Genomic DNA, 19,819 nt, shown 5'->3' with positions numbered 1-19,819 from the left:
TATGCAACCAGATAATTGCCGAGAAAGGCTGATGTGTAGCGGGCAAATCATCTTCTCTGATGTGATCATTATCTGCAACTGAAACTGAGACTCTCAGATCACTTCGTGTCAGCCAACAAAGCAGCAGCAGCTGAAGATGACCAACTTCCTCATGTGTCACAGGGTGATCAGAAGTTGCAACAAAAGACATGCAGGTGGTAGAGAGAAGAGAAGAAGCTTACAGCACCTGGTATTCCCAAGCAGTCTCCCATCCAAGTACTAAGGAGGCCCAACCCTGCTTGGCTTCCGAGATCAGACGAGGTCGGGCTTATTCAGGGTGGTGTGGCCGTAAGCAACAAGATCGGTGACAAATGTGCATTATATAGGTACTGGAATCATACACTTCCTCTGTATAACCAGATAATTGCCGAAAAAGGCTGACTTATAGTGGGTTCATCTTCCTCCTTGATGTGATTATTCTCTGGAGCTGAAACTGAGACTCTCAGATCACCTCGTGTCTATCAACAAAGCAGCAGCAGCTGAAGATGACCAGCTTCTTCACGTGTCACAGGGTGATCAGACGTTGCAACAAAAGACATGTAAGTGGTAGAGAGAAGAGAAAAAGCTTACAGCACCTGGTATTCCCAAGCAGTCTCCCATCAAGTACTAAGCAGGCCTAAACCTGCTTGGCTTCCGAGATCAGACGAGGTCGGGCTTATTCAGGGTGGTTTGGCCGTAAGCGACAATGTCTGTGACAAATGTGCATTATATAGGTACTGGAATCATACGGTTCCTCTATGCAACCAAATAATTGCAGAGAAAAGCTGACTTGTAGTGGGCACATCTTCTTCTCTGATGTGATTATTCTCTCCAGCTGAAACTGAGACTCTCAGATTACCTCATGTCTGCCAACAAAGCAGCAGGAGCTGAAGATGACCAACTTCCTCATGTGTCACAGGGTGATCAGACGTTGCAACAAAAGACATGCAGGTGGTCGAGAGAAGACAAAAAGCTTACAGCACCTGGTAATCCCAAGCAGTCTCCCATCTAAGTACTAACCAGGCCCAACCCTACTTGGCTTCCGAGATAAGACAAGGTGGGGCTTATTCAGGGTGGTGTGGCGGTAAGCAAATATATTTGTTACAAATGTGAATTATATAGGTACTGGAATCATACACTTCCTCTATGAAACCAGATAATTGCCGAGAAAGGCTGATGTGTAGTGGGCATATCATCTTCTCTGATGTGATCATTCTCTTCAGCTGAAACTGAGACTCTTAGATCACTTCGTGTCTGCCAACAAAGCAGCAGCAGCTGAAGATGACCAACTTCCTCATGTGTCACAGGGTGATCAGACGTTGCAACAAAACACATGCAGGTGGTAGAGAGAAGAGAAACAGCTTACAGCACCTGGTATTCCCAAGCAGTCTCCCATTGAAGTACAAACCAGACCCAACCCTGCTTGGCTTCCGAGATAAGACAAGGTGGGGCTTATTCAGGGTGGTGTGGCGGTAAGCGACAATATCTGTTACAAATGTGAATTATATAGGTACTGGAATCATACACTTGCTCTATGAAACCAGATAATTGCCGAGAAAGGCTGATGTGTAGTGGGCATATCATCTTCTCTGATGTGATCATTCCTTCAGCTGAAACTGAGACTCTCAGATCACTTCGTGTCTGCCAACAAAGCAGCAGCTGCTGAAGATGACCAACTTCCTCATGTGTCACAGGGTGATCAGACGTTGCAACAAAAGACATGCAGGTTGTAGAGAGAAGAGAAAACGCTTACAGCACCTGGTATTCCCAAGCAGTCTCCCATTAAAGTACTAACCAGGCCCAACCCTCCTTGGCTTCCAAGATCAGACGAGGTCGGGCTTATTCAGGGTGGTGTGGCCGTAAGGAACAATTTCTGTGACAAATGTGCATTATATAGGTACTGGAATCATACACTTCCTCTATGTAACCAGATAATTGCAGAGAAAGGCTGACTTGTTATGGAAACATCTTCTTCCCTGATGTGATTATTATCTGCAGCTGAAACTGAGACTCTCAGATCACTTCGTGTCTGCCAACAAAGCAGCAGCAGCTGAAGATGACCAACTTCCTCATGTGTCACAGGGTGATCAGACGTTGCAACAAAAGACATGCAGGTTGTAGAGAGAAGAGAAAACGCTTACAGAACCTGGTATTCCCAAGCAGTCTCCCATTAAAGTACTAACCAGGCCCAACCCTCCTTGGCTTCCGAGATCAGACGAGGTCGGGCTTATTCAGGGTGGTGTGGCCGTAAGGAACAATTTCTGTGACAAATGTGCATTATATAGGTACTGGAATCATACAATTCCTCTATGTAACCAGATAATTGCAGAGAAAGGCTGACTTGTTATGGGCACATCTTCTTCCCTGATGTGATTATTCTCTGCAGCTGAAACTGAGACTCTCAGATCACTTCGTGTCTGCCAACAAAGCAGCAGCAGCTGAAGATGACCAACTTCGTCATGTGTCACAGGGTGATCAGACGTTGCAACAAAAGACATGCAGGTGGTCGAGAGAAGACAAAAAGCTTACAGCTCCTGGTATTCCCAAGCGGTCTCCCATTTAAGTACTAACCAGGCCCAACCCTCCTTGGCTTCCGAGATCAGACGAGGTCGGGCATGTTCAGGGTGGTGTGGCCGTAAGCAACAATGTCTCTGACAAATGTGCATTATATAGGTACAGGAATCATACGGTTCCTCTATGCAACCAGATAATTGCCGAGAAAGGCTGATGTGTAGCGGGCAAATCATCTTCTCTGATGTGATCATTCTCTGCAACTTAAACTGAGACTCTCAGATCACTTCGTGTCAGCCAACAAAGCAGCAGCAGCTGAAGATGACCAACTTCCTCATGTGTCACAGGGTGATCAGACGTTGCAACAAAAGACATGCAGGTGGTAGAGAGAAGAGAAAAAGCTTACAGCACCTGGTATTCCCAAGCAGTCTCCCATCCAAGTACTAAGGAGGCTCAACCCTGCTTGGCTTACGAGATCAGGCATGTTCAGGGTGGTGTGGCCGTAAGCAACAATGTGTCTGACAAATGTGCATTATATAAGTACAGGAATCATACGGTTCCTCTATGTAACCAGATAATTGCTGAGAAAGGCTGATCTGTAGTGGGCACATCTTCTTCCCTGACGTGATAATTTTCTCCAGCTGAACATGAGACTCTCAGATCACTTCGTGTCTGCCAACAAAGCAGCAGAAGCTGAAGATGACCAACTTCCTCATGTGTCACAGGGTGATCAGACGTTGCAACAAAAGACATGCAGGTGGTAGAGAGAAGAGAAAAAGCTTAAGGTACCTGGTATTCCCAAGCGGTCTCCCATTCAAGTACTAACCAGGCCCAACCGTGCTTGGCTTCCGAGATCAGACGAGGTCGGGCTTATTCAGGGTGGTTTGGCCGTAAGCAAAAATATCGGTGACAATTGTGCATTATATAGGTACTGGAATCATACACTTCCTCTGTGTAACCAGATAATTGCCGAAAAAGGCTGACTTGTAGTGGGTTCATCTTCCTCCTTGATGTGATTATTCTCTTCAGCTGAAACTGAGACTCTCAGATCACTTCGTGTCTGCCAACAAAGCAGCAGAAAATGAAGATGACCAACTTCCTCATGTGTCACAGGGTGATCAGACGTTGCAACAAAAGACATGCAGGTGGTAGAGAGAAGAGAAAAAGCTTAAGGCACCTGGTATTCCCAAGCAGTCTCCCATTCAAGTACTAACCAGGCCCAACCCTGCTTGGCTTCCGAGATCAGACGAGGTTGGGCTTATTCAGGGTGGTGTGGCCATAAGCAACAATTTTGGTGACAAATGTGCATTATATAGGTACTGGAATCATACACTTCCTCTGTATAACCAGATAATTGCCGAAAAAGGCTGACTTGTAGTGGGTTCATCTTCCTCCTTGATGTGATTATTCTCTGCAGCTGAAACTGAGACTCTCAGATCACCTCGTGTCTATCAACAAAGCAGCAGCAGCTGAAGATGACTAACTTCTTCACGTGTCACAGGGTGATCAGACGTTGCAACAAAAGACATGCAGGTGGTAGAGAGAAGAGAAAAAGCTTATAGCACCTGGTATTCCCAAGCTGTCTCCCATCCAAGTACTAACCAGGTACAACCCTGCTTGGCGTCCGAGATCAGACGAGGTCGGGCTTATTCAGGGTGGTGTGGCCGTAAGCAACAATGTCTCTGACAAATGTGCATTATATAGGTACTGGAATCATACGGTTCCTCTATGCAACCAGATAATTGCCGAGAAAGGCTGATGTGTAGCGGGCAAATCATCTTCTCTGATGTGATCATTCTCTGCAACTTAAACTGAGACTCTCAGATCACTTCGTGTCAGCCAACAAAGCAGCAGCAGCTGAAGATGACCAACTTCCTCATGTGTCACAGGGTGATCAGACATTGCAACAAAAGACATGCAGGTGGTAGAGAGAAGAGAAAAAGCTTACAGCACCTGGTATTCCCAAGCAGTCTCCCATCCAAGTACTAAGGAGGCTCAACCCTGCTTGGCTTCTGAGATCAGGCATGTTCAGGGTGGTGTGGCCGTAAGCAACAATGTGTCTGACAAATGTGCATTATATAAGTACAGGAATCATACGGTTCCTCTATGTAACCAGATAATTGCTGAGAAAGGCTGATCTGTAGTGGGCACATCTTCTTCCCTGAAGTGATTATTCTCTTTAGCTGAAACTGAGACTCTCAGATCACTTCGTGTCTTCCAACAAAGCAGCAGCAGCTGAAGATGGCCAACTTCCTCATGTGTCACAGGGTGATCAGACGTTGCAACAAAAGACATGCAGGTTGTAGAGAGAAGAGAAAACGCTTACAGCACCTGGTATTCCCAAGCAGTCTCCCATTAAAGTACTAACCAGGCCCAACCCTCCTTGGCTTCCGAGATCAGACGAGGTCGGGCTTATTCAGGGTGGTGTGGCCATAAGGAACAATTTCTGTGACAAATGTGCATTATATAGGTACTGGAATCATACACTTCCTCTATGTAACCAGATAATTGCAGAGAAAGGCTGACGTGTTATGGGCACATCTTCTTCCCTGATGTGATTATTCTCTGCAGCTGAAACTGAGACTCTCAGATCACTTCGTGTCTGCCAACAAAGCAGCAGCAGCTGAAGATGACCAACTTCCTCATGTGTCACAGGGTGATCAGACGTTGCAACAAAAGACATGCAGGTTGTAGAGAGAAGAGAAAACGCTTACAGAACCTGGTATTCCCAAGCAGTCTCCCATTAAAGTACTAACCAGGCCCAACCCTCCTTGGCTTCCGAGATCAGACGAGGTCGGGCTTATTCAGGGTGGTGTGGCCGTAAGGAACAATTTCTGTGACAAATGTGCATTATATAGGTACTGGAATCATACGGTTCCTCTATGTAACCAGATAATTGCTGAGAAAGGCTGATCTGTAGTGGGCACATCTTCTTCCCTGACGTGATAATTTTCTCCAGCTGAACATGAGACTCTCAGATCACTTCGTGTCTGCCAACAAAGCAGCAGAAGCTGAAGATGACCATCTTCCTCATGTGTCACAGGGTGATCAGACGTTGCAACAAAAGACATGCAGGTGGTAGAGAGAAGAGAAAAAGCTTAAGGCACCTGGTATTCCCAAGCAGTCTCCCATTCAAGTACTAACCAGGCCCAACCGCGCTTGGCTTCCGAGATCAGACGAGGTCGGGCTTATTCAGGGTGGTGTGGCCGTAAGCAAAAATATCGGTGACAATTGTGCATTATATAGGTACTGGAATCATACACTTCCTCTGTGTAACCAGATAATTGCCGAAAAAGGCTGACTTGTAGTGGGTTCATCTTCCTCCTTGATGTGATTATTCTCTTCAGCTGAAACTGAGACTCTCAGATCACTTCGTGTCTGCCAACAAAGCAGCAGAAAATGAAGATGACCAACTTCCTCATGTGTCACAGGGTGATCAGACGTTGCAACAAAAGACATGCAGGTGGTAGAGAGAAGAGAAAAAGCTTAAGGCACCTGGTATTCCCAAGCAGTCTCCCATTCAAGTACTAACCAGGCCCAACCCTGCTTGGCTTCCGAGATCAGACGAGGTTGGGCTTATTCAGGGTGGTGTGGCCATAAGCAAAAATTTTGGTGACAAATGTGCATTATATAGGTACTGGAATCATACACTTCCTCTGTATAACCAGATAATTGCCGAAAAAGGCTGACTTGTAGTGGGTTCATCTTCCTCCTTGATGTGATTATTCTCTGCAGCTGAAACTGAGACTCTCAGATCACCTCGCGTCTATCAACAAAGCAGCAGCAGCTGAAGATGACTAACTTCTTCACGTGTCACAGGGTGATCAGACGTTGCAACAAAAGACATGCAGGTGGTAGAGAGAAGAGAAAAAGCTTACAGCACCTGGTATTCCCAAGCTGTCTCCCATCCAAGTACTAACCAGGTACAACCCTGCTTGGCGTCCGAGATCAGACGAGGTCGGGCTTATTCAGGGTGGTGTGGCCGTAAGCAACAATGTCTCTGACAAATGTGCATTATATAGGTACTGGAATCATACGGTTCCTCTATGCAACCAGATAATTGCCGAGAAAGGCTGATGTGTAGCGGGCAAATCATCTTCTCTGATGTGATCATTCTCTGCAACTTAAACTGAGACTCTCAGATCACTTCGTGTCAGCCAACAAAGCAGCAGCAGCTGAAGATGACCAACTTCCTCATGTGTCACAGGGTGATCAGACGTTGCAACAAAAGACATGCAGGTGGTAGAGAGAAGAGAAAAAGCTTACAGCACCTGGTATTCCCAAGCAGTCTCCCATCCAAGTACTAAGGAGGCTCAACCCTGCTTGGCTTACGAGATCAGGCATGTTCAGGGTGGTGTGGCCGTAAGCAACAATGTGTCTGACAAATGTGCATTATATAAGTACAGGAATCATACGGTTCCTCTATGTAACCAGATAATTGCTGAGAAAGGCTGATCTGTAGTGGGCACATCTTCTTCCCTGACGTGATAATTTTCTCCAGCTGAACATGAGACTCTCAGATCACTTCGTGTCTGCCAACAAAGCAGCAGAAGCTGAAGATGACCAACTTCCTCATGTGTCACAGGGTGATCAGACGTTGCAACAAAAGACATGCAGGTGGTAGAGAGAAGAGAAAAAGCTTAAGGTACCTGGTATTCCCAAGCGGTCTCCCATTCAAGTACTAACCAGGCCCAACCGTGCTTGGCTTCCGAGATCAGACGAGGTCGGGCTTATTCAGGGTGGTGTGGCCGTAAGCAAAAATATCGGTGACAATTGTGCATTATATAGGTACTGGAATCATACACTTCCTCTGTGTAACCAGATAATTGCCGAAAAAGGCTGACTTGTAGTGGGTTCATCTTCCTCCTTGATGTGATTATTCTCTTCAGCTGAAACTGAGACTCTCAGATCACTTCGTGTCTGCCAACAAAGCAGCAGAAAATGAAGATGACCAACTTCCTCATGTGTCACAGGGTGCTCAGACGTTGCAACAAAAGACATGAAGGTGGTAGAGAGAAGAGAAAAAGCTTAAAGCACCTGGTATTCCCATGCAGTCTACCATCCAAGTACTAACCAGGCCCAAACCTGCTTGGCTTCCGAGATCAGACGAGGTCGGGTATATTCAGGGTGGTGTGGCCGTAAGCGACATTAACTGTGACAAATGTGCATTATATAGGTACTGGAATCATACACTTCTTCTATGTAACCAGATAATTGCAGAGAAAGGCTGACTTGTAGTGGGCACATCTTCTTCCCTGATGTGATTATTCTCTGCAGCTGAAACTGAGACTCTCAGATCACTTTGTGTCTGCCAACAAAGAAGCAGCAGCTGCTGAAGATGACCAACTTCCTCATGTGTCACAGGATGATCAGACGTTGCAACAAAAGACATGCAGGTGGTAGAGAGGAGAGAAGAAGCGTACAGCACCTGGTATTCCCAAGCAGTCTCCCATCCAAGTACTAAGCAGGCTCAACCCTGTTTGGCTTCCGAGATCAGACGAGGTCGGGCATGTTCAGGGTGGTGTGGCCGCAAGCGACAATGTCTCTGACAAATGTGCATTATATAGGTACTGGAATCATACACTTCCTCTGTGTAACCAGATAATTGCAGAAAAAGGCTGACTTGTAGTGGGTTCATCTTCCTCCTTGATGTGATTATTCTCTTCAGCTGAAACTGAGACTCTCAGATCACTTCGTGTCTGCCAACAAAGCAGCAGAAAATGAAGATGACCAACTTCCTCATGTGTCACAGGGTGCTCAGACGTTGCAACAAAAGACATGCAGGTGGTAGAGAGAGGAGAAAAAGCTTACAGCACCTGGTATTCCCAAGAGGACTCCCATCCAAGTACTAACAAGGCCCAATACTGCTTGGCTTCCAAGATCAGACGAGGTCGGGCTTATTCAGGGTGGTGTGGCCGTAAGCGACATTAACTGTGACAAATGTGCATTATATAGGTACTGGAATCATACACTTCTTCTATGTAACCAGATAATTGCAGAGAAAGGCTGACTTGTAGTGGGCACATCTTCTTCCCTGATGTGATTATTCTCTGCAGCTGAAACTGAGACTCTCAGATCACTTTGTGTCTGCCAACAAAGAAGCAGCAGCTGCTGAAGATGACCAACTTCCTCATGTGTCACAGGATGATCAGACGTTGCAACAAAAGACATGCAGGTGGTAGAGAGGAGAGAAGAAGCGTACAGCACCTGGTATTCCCAAGCAGTCTCCCATCCAAGTACTAAGCAGGCTCAACCCTGTTTGGCTTCCGAGATCAGACGAGGTCGGGCATGTTCAGGGTGGTGTGGCCGCAAGCGACAATGTCTCTGACAAATGTGCATTATATAGGTACTGGAATCATACGGTTCCTCTATGCAACCAGATAATTGCCGAGAAAGGCTGATGTGTAGCGGGCATATCATCTTCTCTGATGTGATCATTCTCTTCAGCTGAAACTGAGACTCTCAGATCACTTCGTGTCTGCCAACAAAGCAGCAGAAGCTGAAGATGACCAACTTCCTCATGTGTCTCAGGGTGATCAGACGTTGCAACAAAAGACATGTAGGTGGTAGAGAGAAGAGAAAAAGCTTAAGGCACCTGGTATTCCCAAGCGGTCTCGCATTCAAGTACTAACCAGGCCCAACCCTGCTTGGCTTCCGAGATCAGACGAGGTCGGGCTTATTCAGGGTGGTGTGGCCGTAAGCAACAATATCGGTGACAAATGTGCATTATATAGGTACTGGAATCATACACTTCCTCTGTGTAACCAGATAATTGCCGAAAAAGGCTGACTTGTAGTGGGTTCATCTTCCTCCTTGATGTGATTATTCTCTCCAGCTGAAAATGAGACTCTCAGATCACCTCGTGTCTATCAACAAAGCAGCAGCAGCTGAAGATGACCAACTTCTTCACGTGTCACAGGGTGATCAGACATTGCAACAAAAGACATGCAGGTGGTAGAGAGAAGAGAAAAAGCTTACAGCACCTGGTTATTCACAAGCTGTCTCCCATCCAAGTAGTAACCAGTTACAACCCTGCTTGGCGTCCGAGATCAGACGAGGTGGGGCTTATTCAGGGTGGTGTGGCCGTAAGCAACAATGTCTCTGACAAATGTGCATTATATAGGTACTGGAATCATACGGTTCCTCTATGCAACCAGATAATTGCCGAGAAAGGCTGACTTGTAGTGGGCACATCTTGTTCCCTGACGTGATAATTCTCTCCAGCTGAAAATGAGACTCTCAGATCACTTTGTGTCTGCCAACAAAGCAGCAGAAGCTGAAGATGACCAACTTCCTCATGTGTCTCAGGGTGATCAGACGTTGCAACAAAAGACATGTAGGTGGTAGAGAGAAGAGAAAAAGCTTAAGGCACCTGGTATTCCCAAGCGGTCTCGCATTCAAGTACTAACCAGGCCCAACCCTGCTTGGCTTCCGAGATCAGACGAGGTCGGGCTTATTCAGGGTGGTGTGGCCGTAAGCAACAATATCGGTGACAAATGTGCATTATATAGGTACTGGAATCATACACTTCCTCTGTGTAACCAGATAATTGCCGAAAAAGGCTGACTTGTAGTGGGTTCATCTTCCTCCTTGATGTGATTATTCTCTCCAGCTGAAACTGAGACTCTCAGATCACCTCGTGTCTATCAACAAAGCAGCAGCAGCTGAAGATGACCAACTTCTTCACGTGTCACAGGGTGATCAGACGTTGCAACAAAAGACATGCAGGTGGTAGAGAGAAGAGAAAAAGCTTACAGCACCTGGTATTCCCAAGCTGTCTCCCATCCAAGTAGTAACCAGGTACAACCCTGCTTGGCGTCCGAGATCAGACGAGGTGGGGCTTATTCAGGGTGGTGTGGCCGTAAGCAACAATGTCTCTGACAAATGTGCATTATATAGGTACTGGAATCATACGGTTCCTCTATGCAACCAGATAATTGCCGAGAAAGTCTGACTTGTAGTGGGCACATCTTCTTCCCTGACGTGATAATTCTCTCCAGCTGAAAATGAGACTCTCAGATCACTTCGTGTCTGCCAACAAAGCAGCAGCAGCTGAAGATGACCAACTTCCTCATGTGTCACAAGGTGATCAGACGTTGCAACAAAAGACATGCAGGTGGTAGAGAGAAGAGAAAAAGCTTAAAGCACCTGGTATTCCCAAGCAGTCTCCCATCCAAGTACTAACCAGGCCCAAACCTGCTTGGCTTACGAGATCAGGCATGTTCAGGGTGGTGTGGCCGTAAGCAACAATGTGTCTGACAAATGTGCATTATATAAGTACAGGAATCATACGGTTCCTCTATGTAACCAGATAATTGCTGAGAAAGGCTGATCTGTAGTGGGCACATCTTCTTCCCTGACGTGATAATTTTCTCCAGCTGAACATGAGACTCTCAGATCACTTCGTGTCTGCCAACAAAGCAGCAGCAGCTGAAGATGACCAACTTCCTCATGTGTCACAGGGTGATCAGACGTTGCAACAAAAGACATGCAGGTGGTAGAGAGAAGAGAAAAAGCTTACAGCACCTGGTATTCCCAAGCTGTCTCCCATCCAAGTACTAAGGAGGCTCAACCCTGCTTGGCTTCCGAGATCAGACGAGGTCGGGCATGTTCAGGGTGGTGTGGCCGTAAGCAACAATGTGTCTGACAAATGTGCATTATATAAGTACAGGAATCATACGGTTCCTCTATGTAACCAGATAATTGCTGAGAAAGGCTGATCTGTAGTGGGCACATCTTCTTCTCTGATGTGATTATTCTCTCCAGCTGAAACTGAGACTCTCAGATTACCTCATGTCTGCCAACAAAGCAGCAGGAGCTGAAGATGACCAACTTCCTCATGTGTCACAGGGTGATCAGACGTTGCAACAAAAGACATGCAGGTGGTCAAGAGAAGACAAAAAGCTTACAGCACCTGGTAATCCCAAGCAGTCTCCCATCTAAGTACTAACCAGGCCCAACCCTACTTGGCTTCCGAGATAAGACAAGGTGGGGCTTATTCAGGGTGGTGTGGCGGTAAGCAAATATATTTGTTACAAATGTGAATTATATAGGTACTGGAATCATACACTTCCTCTATGAAACCAGATAATTGCCGAGAAAGGCTGATGTGTAGTGGGCATATCATCTTCTCTGATGTGATCATTCTCTTCAGCTGAAACTGAGACTCTCAGATCATTTCGTGTCTGCCAACAAAGCAGCAGCAGCTGAAGATGACCAACTTCCTCATGTGTCACAGGGTGATCAGACGTTGCAACAAAACACATGCAGGTCGTAGAGAGAAGAGAAACAGCTTACAGCACCTGGTATTCCCAAGCAGTCTCCCATTGAAGTACAAACCAGACCCAACCCTGCTTGGCTTCCGAGATAAGACAAGGTGGGGCTTATTCAGGGTGGTGTGGCGGTAAGCGACAATATCTGTTACAAATGTGAATTATATAGGTACTGGAATCATACACTTGCTCTATGAAACCAGATAATTGCCGAGAAAGGCTGACTTGTAGTGGGTTCATCTTCCTCCTTGATGTGATTATTCTCTGCAGCTGAAACTGAGACTCTCAGATCACTTCGTGTCTGCCAACAAAGCAGCAGCTGCTGAAGATGACCAACTTCCTCATGTGTCACAGGGTGATCAGACGTTGCAACAAAAGACATGCAGGTTGTAGAGAGAAGAGAAAACGCTTACAGAACCTGGTATTCCCAAGCAGTCTCCCATTAAAGTACTAACCAGGCCCAACCCTCCTTGGCTTCCGAGATCAGACGAGGTCGGGCTTATTCAGGGTGGTGTGGCCGTAAGCAACAATATTGGTGACAAATGTGCATTATATAGGTACTGGAATCATACACTTCCTCTGTATAACTAGATAATTGCCGAAAAAGGCTGACTTGTAGTGGGTTCATCTTCCTCCTTGATGTGATTATTCTCTGCAGCTGAAACTGAGACTCTCAGATCACCTCGTGTCTATCAACAAAGCAGCAGCAGCTGAAGATGACTAACTTTTTCATGTGTCACAGGGTGATCAGACGTTGCAACAAAAGACATGCAGGTGGTAGAGAGAAGAAAAAAAGCTTACAGCACCTGGTATTCCCAAGCTGTCTCCCATCCAAGTACTAACCAGGTACAACCCTGCTTGGCGTCCGAGATCAGACGAGGTCGGGCTTATTCAGGGTGGTGTGGCCGTAGGCACCAATGTCTCTGACAAATGTGCATTATATAGGTACTGGAATCATACGGTTCCTCTATGCAACCAGATAATTGCCGAGAAAGGCTGTTGTGTAGCGGGCAAATCATCTTCTCTGATGTGATCATTATCTGCAACTGAAACTGAGACTCTCAGATCACTTCGTGTCAGCCAACAAAGCAGCAGCAGCTGAAGATGACCAACTTCCTCATGTGTCACAGGGTGATCAGGAGTTGCAACAAAAGACATGCAGGTGGTAGAGAGAAGAGAAGAAGCTTACAGCACCTGGTATTCCCAAGCAGTCTCCCATCCACGTACTAAGGAGATTCAACCCTGCTTGGCTTCCGAGATCAGACGAGGTCGGGCATGTTCAGGGTGGTGTGGCCGTAAGCAGCAATGTGTCTGACAAATGTGCATTATATAAGTACAGGAATCATACGGTTCCTCTATGTAACCAGATAATTGCTGAGAAAGGCTGATCTGTAGTGGGCACATCTTCTTCCCTGAAGTGATTATTCTCTTTAGCTGAAACTGAGACTCTCAGATCACTTCGTGTCTTCCAACAAAGCAGCAGCAGCTGAAGATGGCCAACTTCCTCATGTGTCACAGGGTGATCAGACGTTGCAACAAAAGACATGCAGGTGGTAGAGAGAAGAGAAAAAGCTTAAGGCACCTGGTATTCCCAAGCGGTCTCCCATTCAAGTACTAACCAGGCCCAACCGTGCTTGGCTTCCGAGATCAGACGAGGTCGGGCTTATTCAGGGTGGTGTGGCCGTAAGCAACAATATCGGTGACAAATGTGCATTATATAGGTACTGGAATCATACACTTCCTCTGTATAACCAGATAATTGCCGAAAAAGGCTGACTTGTAGTGGGTTCATCTTCCTCCTTGATGTGATTATTCTCTGGAGCTGAAACTGAGACTCTCAGATCACCTCGTGTCTATCAACAAAGCAGCAGCAGCTGAAGATGACCAACTTCTTCACGTGTCACAGGGTGATCAGACGTTGCAACAAAAGACATGCAGGTGGTAGAGAGAAGAGAAAAAGCTTACAGCACCTGGTATTCCCAAGCTGTCTCCCATCCAAGTACTAACCAGGTACAACCCTGCTTGGCGTCCGAGATTAGACGAGGTCGGGCTTATTCAGGGTGGTGTGGCCGTAAGCAACAATGTCTCTGACAAATGTGCATTATATAGGTACTGGAATCATACGGTTCCTCTATGCAACCAGATAATTGCCGAGAAAGGCTGATGTGTAGCGGGCAAATCATCTTCTCTGATGTGATCATTATCTGCAACTGAAACTGAGACTCTCAGATCACTTCGTGTCAGCCAACAAAGCAGCAGCAGCTGAAGATGACCAACTTCTTCACGTGTCACAGGGTGATCAGACGTTGCAACAAAAGACATGCAGGTGGTAGAGAGAAGAGAAAAAGCTTACAGCACCTGGTATTCCCAAGCTGTCTCCCATCCAAGTACTAACCAGGTACAACCCTGCTTGGCGTCCGAGATCAGACGAGGTCGGGCTTATTCAGGGTGGTGTGGCCGTAAGCAAAAATGTCTCTGACAAATGTGCATTATATAGGTACTGGAATCATACGGTTCCTCTATGCAACCAGATAATCATCTTCTCTGATGTGATCATTATCTGCAACTGAAACTGAGACTCTCAGATCACTTCGTGTCAGCCAACAAAGCAGCAGCAGCTGAAGATGACCAACTTCCTCATGTGTCACAGGGTGATCAGAAGTTGCAACAAAAGACATGCAGGTGGTAGAGAGAAGAGAAGAAGCTTACAGCACCTGGTATTCCCAAGCAGTCTCCCATCCAAGTACTAAGGAGGCCCAACCCTGCTTGGCTTCCGAGATCAGACGAGGTTGGGCTTATTCAGGGTGGTGTGGCCGTAAGCAACAATATCGGTGACAAATGTGCATTATATAGGTACTGGAATCATACACTTCCTCTGTATAACCAGATAATTGCCGAAAAAGGCTGACTTATAGTGGGTTCATCTTCCTCCTTGATGTGATTATTCTCTGGAGCTGAAACTGAGACTCTCAGATCACCTCGTGTCTATCAACAAAGCAGCAGCAGCTGAAGATGACCAGCTTCTTCACGTGTCACAGGGTGATCAGACGTTGCAACAAAAGACATGCAGGTGGTAGAGAGAAGAGAAAAAGCTTACAGCACCTGGTATTCCCAAGCAGTCTCCCATCAAGTACTAAGCAGGCCTAAACCTGCTTGGCTTCCGAGATCAGACGAGGTCGGGCTTATTCAGGGTGGTTTGGCCGTAAGCGACAATGTCTGTGACAAATGTGCATTATATAGGTACTGGAATCATACGGTTCCTCTATGCAACCAAATAATTGCAGAGAAAAGCTGACTTGTAGTGGGCACATCTTCTTCTCTGATGTGATTATTCTCTCCAGCTGAAACTGAGACTCTCAGATTACCTCATGTCTGCCAACAAAGCAGCAGCAGCTGAAGATGACCAACTTCCTCATGTGTCACAGGGTGATCAGACGTTGCAACAAAACACAAGCAGGTGGTAGAGAGAAGAGAAACAGCTTACAGCACCTGGTATTCCCAAGCAGTCTCCCATTGAAGTACAAACCAGACCCAACCCTGCTTGGCTTCCGAGATAAGACAAGGTGGGGCTTATTCAGGGTGGTGTGGCGGTAAGCGACAATATCTGTTACAAATGTGAATTATATAGGTACTGGAATCATACACTTGCTCTATGAAACCAGATAATTGCCGAGAAAGGCTGATGTGTAGTGGGCATATCATCTTCTCTGATGTGATCATTCTCTTCAGCTGAAACTGAGACTCTCAGATCACTTCGTGTCTGCCAACAAAGCAGCAGCTGCTGAAGATGACCAACTTCCTCATGTGTCACAGGGTGATCAGACGTTGCAACAAAAGACATGCAGGTTGTAGAGAGAAGAGAAAACTCTTACAGCACCTGGTATTCCCAAGCAGTCTCCCATTAAAGTACTAACCAGGCCCAACCCTCCTTGGCTTCCGAGATCAGACGAGGTCGGGCTTATTCAGGGTGGTGTGGCCGTAAGGAACAACTTCTGTGACAAATGTGCATTATATAGGTACTGGAATCATACACTTCCTCTATGTAACCAGATAATTGCAGAGAAAGGCTGACTTGTTATGGAAACATCTTCTTCCCTGATGTGATTATTCTCTGCAGCTGAAACTGAGACTCTCAGATCACTTCGTGTCTGCCAACAAAGCAGCAGCAGCTGAAGATGACCAACTTCCTCATGTGTCACAGGGTGATCAGACGTTGCAACAAAAGACATGCAGGTTGTAGAGAGAAGAGAAAACTCTTACAGAACCTGGTATTCCCAAGCAGTCTCCCATTAAAGTACTAACCAGGCCCAACCCTCCTTGGCTTCCGAGATCAGACGAGGTCGGGCTTATTCAGGGTGGTGTGGCCGTAAGCAACAATGTCTCTGACAAATGTGCATAATATAGGTACTGGAATCATACACTTCCTCTGTATAACCAGATAATTGCCGAAAAAGGCTGACTTGTAGTGGGTTCATCTTCCTCCTTGATGTGATTATTCTGTGGAGCTGAAACTGAGACTCTCAGATCACCTCGTGTCTATCAACAAAGCAGCAGCAGCTGAAGATGACCAACTTCTTCACGTGTCACAGGGTGATCAGACGTTGCAACAAAAGACATGCAGGTGGTAGAGAGAAGAGAAAAAGCTTACAGCACCTGGTATTCCCAAGCTGTCTCCCATCCAAGTACTAACCAGGTACAACCCTGCTTGGCGTCCGAGATTAGACGAGGTCGGGCTTATTCAGGGTGGTGTGGCCGTAAGCAACAATGTCTCTGACAAATGTGCATTATATAGGTACTGGAATCATACGGTTCCTCTATGCAACCAGATAATTGCCGAGAAAGGCTGATGTGTAGCGGGCAAATCATCTTCTCTGATGTGATCATTATCTGCAACTGAAACTGAGACTCTCAGATCACTTCGTGTCAGCCAACAAAGCAGCAGCAGCTGAAGATGACCAACTTCTTCACGTGTCACAGGGTGATCAGACGTTGCAACAAAAGACATGCAGGTGGTAGAGAGAAGAGAAAAAGCTTACAGCACCTGGTATTCCCAAGCTGTCTCCCATCCAAGTACTAACCAGGTACAACCCTGCTTGGCGTCCGAGATCAGACGAGGTCGGGCTTATTCAGGGTGGTGTGGCCGTAAGCAAAAATGTCTCTGACAAATGTGCATTATATAGGTACTGGAATCATACGGTTCCTCTATGCAACCAGATAATCATCTTCTCTGATGTGATCATTATCTGCAACTGAAACTGAGACTCTCAGATCACTTCGTGTCAGCCAACAAAGCAGCATCAGCTGAAGATGACCAACTTCCTCATGTGTCACAGGGTGATCAGAAGTTGCAACAAAAGACATGCAGGTGGTAGAGAGAAGAGAAGAAGCTTACAGCACCTGGTATTCCCAAGCAGTCTCCCATCCAAGTACTAAGGAGCCCCAACCCTGCTTGGCTTCCGAGATCAGACGAGGTTGGGCTTATTCAGGGTGGTGTGGCCGTAAGCAACAATATCGGTGACAAATGTGCATTATATAGGTACTGGAATCATACACTTCCTCTGTATAACCAGATAATTGCCGAAAAAGGCTGACTTATAGTGGGTTCATCTTCCTCCTTGATGTGATTATTCTCTGGAGCTGAAACTGAGACTCTCAGATCACCTCGTGTCTATCAACAAAGCAGCAGCAGCTGAAGATGACCAGCTTCTTCACGTGTCACAGGGTGATCAGACGTTGCAACAAAAGACATGCAGGTGGTAGAGAGAAGAGAAAAAGCTTACAGCACCTGGTATTCCCAAGCAGTCTCCCATCAAGTACTAAGCAGGCCTAAACCTGCTTGGCTTCCGAGATCAGACGAGGTCGGGCTTATTCAGGGTGGTTTGGCCGTAAGCGACAATGTCTGTGACAAATGTGCATTATATAGGTACTGGAATCATACGGTTCCTCTATGCAACCAAATAATTGCAGAGAAAAGCTGACTTGTAGTGGGCACATCTTCTTCTCTGATGTGATTATTCTCTCCAGCTGAAACTGAGACTCTCAGATTACCTCATGTCTGCCAACAAAGCAGCAGCAGCTGAAGATGACCAACTTCCTCATGTGTCACAGGGTGATCAGACGTTGCAACAAAACACATGCAGGTGGTAGAGAGAAGAGAAACAGCTTACAGCACCTGGTATTCCCAAGCAGTCTCCCATTGAAGTACAAACCAGACCCAACCCTGCTTGGCTTCCGAGATAAGACAAGGTGGGGCTTATTCAGGGTGGTGTGGCGGTAAGCGACAATATCTGTTACAAATGTGAATTATATAGGTACTGGCATCATACACTTGCTCTATGAAACCAGATAATTGCCGAGAAAGGCTGATGTGTAGTGGGCATATCATCTTCTCTGATGTGATCATTCTCTTCAGCTGAAACTGAGACTCTCAGATCACTTCGTGTCTGCCAACAAAGCAGCAGCTGCTGAAGATGACCAACTTCCTCATGTGTCACAGGGTGATCAGACGTTGCAACAAAAGACATGCAGGTTGTAGAGAGAAGAGAAAACGCTTACAGCACCTGGTATTCCCAAGCAGTCTCCCATTAAAGTACTAACCAGGCCCAACCCTCCTTGGCTTCCGAGATCAGACGAGGTCGGGCTTATTCAGGGTGGTGTGGCCGTAAGGAACAATTTCTGTGACAAATGTGCATTATATAGGTACTGGAATCATACACTTCCTCTATGTAACCAGATAATTGCAGAGAAAGGCTGACTTGTTATGGAAACATCTTCTTCCCTGATGTGATTATTCTCTGCAGCTGAAACTGAGACTCTCAGATCACTTCGTGTCTGCCAACAAAGCAGCAGCAGCTGAAGATGACCAACTTCCTCATGTGTCACAGGGTGATCAGACGTTGCAACAAAAGACATGCAGGTTGTAGAGAGAAGAGAAAACTCTTACAGAACCTGGTATTCCCAAGCAGTCTCCCATTAAAGTACTAACCAGGCCCAACCCTCCTTGGCTTCCGAGATCAGACGAGGTCGGGCTTATTCAGGGTGGTGTGGCCGTAAGGAACAATTTCTGTGACAAATGTGCATTATATAGGTACTGGAATCATACAATTGCTCTATGTAACCAGATAATTGCAGAGAAAGGCTGACTTGTTATGGGCACATCTTCTTCCCTGATGTGATTATTCTCTGCAGCTGAAACTGAGACTCTCAGATCACTTCGTGTCTGCCAACAAAGCAGCAGCAGCTGAAGATGACCAACTTCGTCATGTGTCACAGGGTGATCAGACGTTGCAACAAAAGACATGCAGGTGGTCGAGAGAAGACAAAAAGCTTACAGCTCCTGGTATTCCCAAGCGGTCTCCCATTTAAGTACTAACCAGGCCCAACCCTCCTTGGCTTCCGAGATCAGACGAGGTCGGGCATGTTCAGGGTGGTGTGGCCGTAAGCAACAATGTCTCTGACAAATGTGCATTATATAGGTACTGGAATCATACGGTTCCTCTATGCAACCAGATAATTGCCGAGAAAGGCTGATGTGTAGCGGGCAAATCATCTTCTCTGATGTGATCATTATCTGCAACTGAAACTGAGACTCTCAGATCACTTCGTGTCAGCCAACAAAGCAGCAGCAGCTGAAGATGACCAACTTCCTCATGTGTCACAGGGTGATCAGACGTTGCAACAAAAGACATGCAGGTGGTAGAGAGAAGAGAAGAAGCTTACAGCACCTGGTATTCCCAAGCAGTCTCCCATCCAAGTACTAAGGAGGTTCAACCCTGCTTGGCTTCCGAGATCAGACGAGGTCGGGCATGTTCAGGGTGGTGTGGCCGTAAGCAGCAATGTGTCTGACAAATGTGCATTATATAAGTACAGGAATCATACGGTTCCTCTATGTAACCAGATAATTGCTGAGAAAGGCTGATCTGTAGTGGGCACATCTTCTTCCCTGAAGTGATTATTCTCTTTAGCTGAAACTGAGACTCTCAGATCACTTCGTGTCTTCCAACAAAGCAGCAGCAGCT

General features: G+C 46.4%; 41 pseudogenes; all 41 read right to left on the bottom strand.

Moving 5' to 3' along the window:
• Positions 1 to 214: 214 nt before the first annotated feature.
• Positions 215 to 333, bottom strand: LOC140271395 (5S ribosomal RNA; annotated as a pseudogene).
• Positions 334 to 602: 269 nt separating this feature from the next.
• Positions 603 to 720, bottom strand: LOC140294406 (5S ribosomal RNA; annotated as a pseudogene).
• Positions 721 to 1,764: 1,044 nt separating this feature from the next.
• LOC140292277 (5S ribosomal RNA) lies at positions 1,765 to 1,883 on the bottom strand (annotated as a pseudogene).
• Positions 1,884 to 2,152: 269 nt separating this feature from the next.
• LOC140293724 (5S ribosomal RNA) lies at positions 2,153 to 2,271 on the bottom strand (annotated as a pseudogene).
• A 269-nt stretch (positions 2,272 to 2,540) lies between these two features.
• LOC140300566 (5S ribosomal RNA) lies at positions 2,541 to 2,659 on the bottom strand (annotated as a pseudogene).
• A 647-nt stretch (positions 2,660 to 3,306) lies between these two features.
• On the bottom strand, positions 3,307 to 3,425 carry LOC140268735 (5S ribosomal RNA; annotated as a pseudogene).
• A 269-nt stretch (positions 3,426 to 3,694) lies between these two features.
• LOC140274649 (5S ribosomal RNA) lies at positions 3,695 to 3,813 on the bottom strand (annotated as a pseudogene).
• Positions 3,814 to 4,082: 269 nt separating this feature from the next.
• LOC140294186 (5S ribosomal RNA) lies at positions 4,083 to 4,201 on the bottom strand (annotated as a pseudogene).
• A 269-nt stretch (positions 4,202 to 4,470) lies between these two features.
• Positions 4,471 to 4,579, bottom strand: LOC140297210 (5S ribosomal RNA; annotated as a pseudogene).
• Positions 4,580 to 4,848: 269 nt separating this feature from the next.
• On the bottom strand, positions 4,849 to 4,967 carry LOC140290908 (5S ribosomal RNA; annotated as a pseudogene).
• Positions 4,968 to 5,236: 269 nt separating this feature from the next.
• Positions 5,237 to 5,355, bottom strand: LOC140293723 (5S ribosomal RNA; annotated as a pseudogene).
• A 269-nt stretch (positions 5,356 to 5,624) lies between these two features.
• On the bottom strand, positions 5,625 to 5,743 carry LOC140279381 (5S ribosomal RNA; annotated as a pseudogene).
• Positions 5,744 to 6,012: 269 nt separating this feature from the next.
• On the bottom strand, positions 6,013 to 6,131 carry LOC140274643 (5S ribosomal RNA; annotated as a pseudogene).
• A 269-nt stretch (positions 6,132 to 6,400) lies between these two features.
• Positions 6,401 to 6,519, bottom strand: LOC140290365 (5S ribosomal RNA; annotated as a pseudogene).
• Positions 6,520 to 7,166: 647 nt separating this feature from the next.
• LOC140320246 (5S ribosomal RNA) lies at positions 7,167 to 7,285 on the bottom strand (annotated as a pseudogene).
• Positions 7,286 to 7,554: 269 nt separating this feature from the next.
• Positions 7,555 to 7,673, bottom strand: LOC140314459 (5S ribosomal RNA; annotated as a pseudogene).
• Positions 7,674 to 7,945: 272 nt separating this feature from the next.
• LOC140289601 (5S ribosomal RNA) lies at positions 7,946 to 8,064 on the bottom strand (annotated as a pseudogene).
• Positions 8,065 to 8,333: 269 nt separating this feature from the next.
• LOC140291760 (5S ribosomal RNA) lies at positions 8,334 to 8,452 on the bottom strand (annotated as a pseudogene).
• A 272-nt stretch (positions 8,453 to 8,724) lies between these two features.
• Positions 8,725 to 8,843, bottom strand: LOC140289600 (5S ribosomal RNA; annotated as a pseudogene).
• A 269-nt stretch (positions 8,844 to 9,112) lies between these two features.
• LOC140267581 (5S ribosomal RNA) lies at positions 9,113 to 9,231 on the bottom strand (annotated as a pseudogene).
• Positions 9,232 to 9,889: 658 nt separating this feature from the next.
• On the bottom strand, positions 9,890 to 10,008 carry LOC140267574 (5S ribosomal RNA; annotated as a pseudogene).
• A 269-nt stretch (positions 10,009 to 10,277) lies between these two features.
• LOC140297190 (5S ribosomal RNA) lies at positions 10,278 to 10,396 on the bottom strand (annotated as a pseudogene).
• A 647-nt stretch (positions 10,397 to 11,043) lies between these two features.
• On the bottom strand, positions 11,044 to 11,162 carry LOC140292938 (5S ribosomal RNA; annotated as a pseudogene).
• A 1,045-nt stretch (positions 11,163 to 12,207) lies between these two features.
• Positions 12,208 to 12,326, bottom strand: LOC140289772 (5S ribosomal RNA; annotated as a pseudogene).
• A 269-nt stretch (positions 12,327 to 12,595) lies between these two features.
• LOC140293674 (5S ribosomal RNA) lies at positions 12,596 to 12,714 on the bottom strand (annotated as a pseudogene).
• A 269-nt stretch (positions 12,715 to 12,983) lies between these two features.
• LOC140296542 (5S ribosomal RNA) lies at positions 12,984 to 13,102 on the bottom strand (annotated as a pseudogene).
• A 269-nt stretch (positions 13,103 to 13,371) lies between these two features.
• On the bottom strand, positions 13,372 to 13,490 carry LOC140302395 (5S ribosomal RNA; annotated as a pseudogene).
• A 269-nt stretch (positions 13,491 to 13,759) lies between these two features.
• LOC140294762 (5S ribosomal RNA) lies at positions 13,760 to 13,878 on the bottom strand (annotated as a pseudogene).
• Positions 13,879 to 14,147: 269 nt separating this feature from the next.
• Positions 14,148 to 14,266, bottom strand: LOC140290364 (5S ribosomal RNA; annotated as a pseudogene).
• Positions 14,267 to 14,503: 237 nt separating this feature from the next.
• On the bottom strand, positions 14,504 to 14,622 carry LOC140291661 (5S ribosomal RNA; annotated as a pseudogene).
• Positions 14,623 to 14,891: 269 nt separating this feature from the next.
• LOC140294405 (5S ribosomal RNA) lies at positions 14,892 to 15,009 on the bottom strand (annotated as a pseudogene).
• A 657-nt stretch (positions 15,010 to 15,666) lies between these two features.
• LOC140285363 (5S ribosomal RNA) lies at positions 15,667 to 15,785 on the bottom strand (annotated as a pseudogene).
• A 269-nt stretch (positions 15,786 to 16,054) lies between these two features.
• Positions 16,055 to 16,173, bottom strand: LOC140293329 (5S ribosomal RNA; annotated as a pseudogene).
• A 269-nt stretch (positions 16,174 to 16,442) lies between these two features.
• Positions 16,443 to 16,561, bottom strand: LOC140294761 (5S ribosomal RNA; annotated as a pseudogene).
• A 269-nt stretch (positions 16,562 to 16,830) lies between these two features.
• On the bottom strand, positions 16,831 to 16,949 carry LOC140290362 (5S ribosomal RNA; annotated as a pseudogene).
• A 237-nt stretch (positions 16,950 to 17,186) lies between these two features.
• Positions 17,187 to 17,305, bottom strand: LOC140296372 (5S ribosomal RNA; annotated as a pseudogene).
• A 269-nt stretch (positions 17,306 to 17,574) lies between these two features.
• On the bottom strand, positions 17,575 to 17,692 carry LOC140294404 (5S ribosomal RNA; annotated as a pseudogene).
• A 657-nt stretch (positions 17,693 to 18,349) lies between these two features.
• LOC140288456 (5S ribosomal RNA) lies at positions 18,350 to 18,468 on the bottom strand (annotated as a pseudogene).
• Positions 18,469 to 18,737: 269 nt separating this feature from the next.
• On the bottom strand, positions 18,738 to 18,856 carry LOC140293199 (5S ribosomal RNA; annotated as a pseudogene).
• A 269-nt stretch (positions 18,857 to 19,125) lies between these two features.
• LOC140300565 (5S ribosomal RNA) lies at positions 19,126 to 19,244 on the bottom strand (annotated as a pseudogene).
• A 269-nt stretch (positions 19,245 to 19,513) lies between these two features.
• LOC140291709 (5S ribosomal RNA) lies at positions 19,514 to 19,632 on the bottom strand (annotated as a pseudogene).
• Positions 19,633 to 19,819: the final 187 nt, after the last annotated feature.

Source organism: Leuresthes tenuis, unplaced genomic scaffold (assembly GCF_036924035.1).
Source record: "Leuresthes tenuis unplaced genomic scaffold, fLeuTen1.0.hap1 SCAF_1, whole genome shotgun sequence".
Taxonomy (NCBI): domain Eukaryota; kingdom Metazoa; phylum Chordata; class Actinopteri; order Atheriniformes; family Atherinopsidae; genus Leuresthes; species Leuresthes tenuis.
Note: the sequence above shows the minus strand (reverse complement) of the source record. Positions and strands in the feature narration are given on the sequence as shown.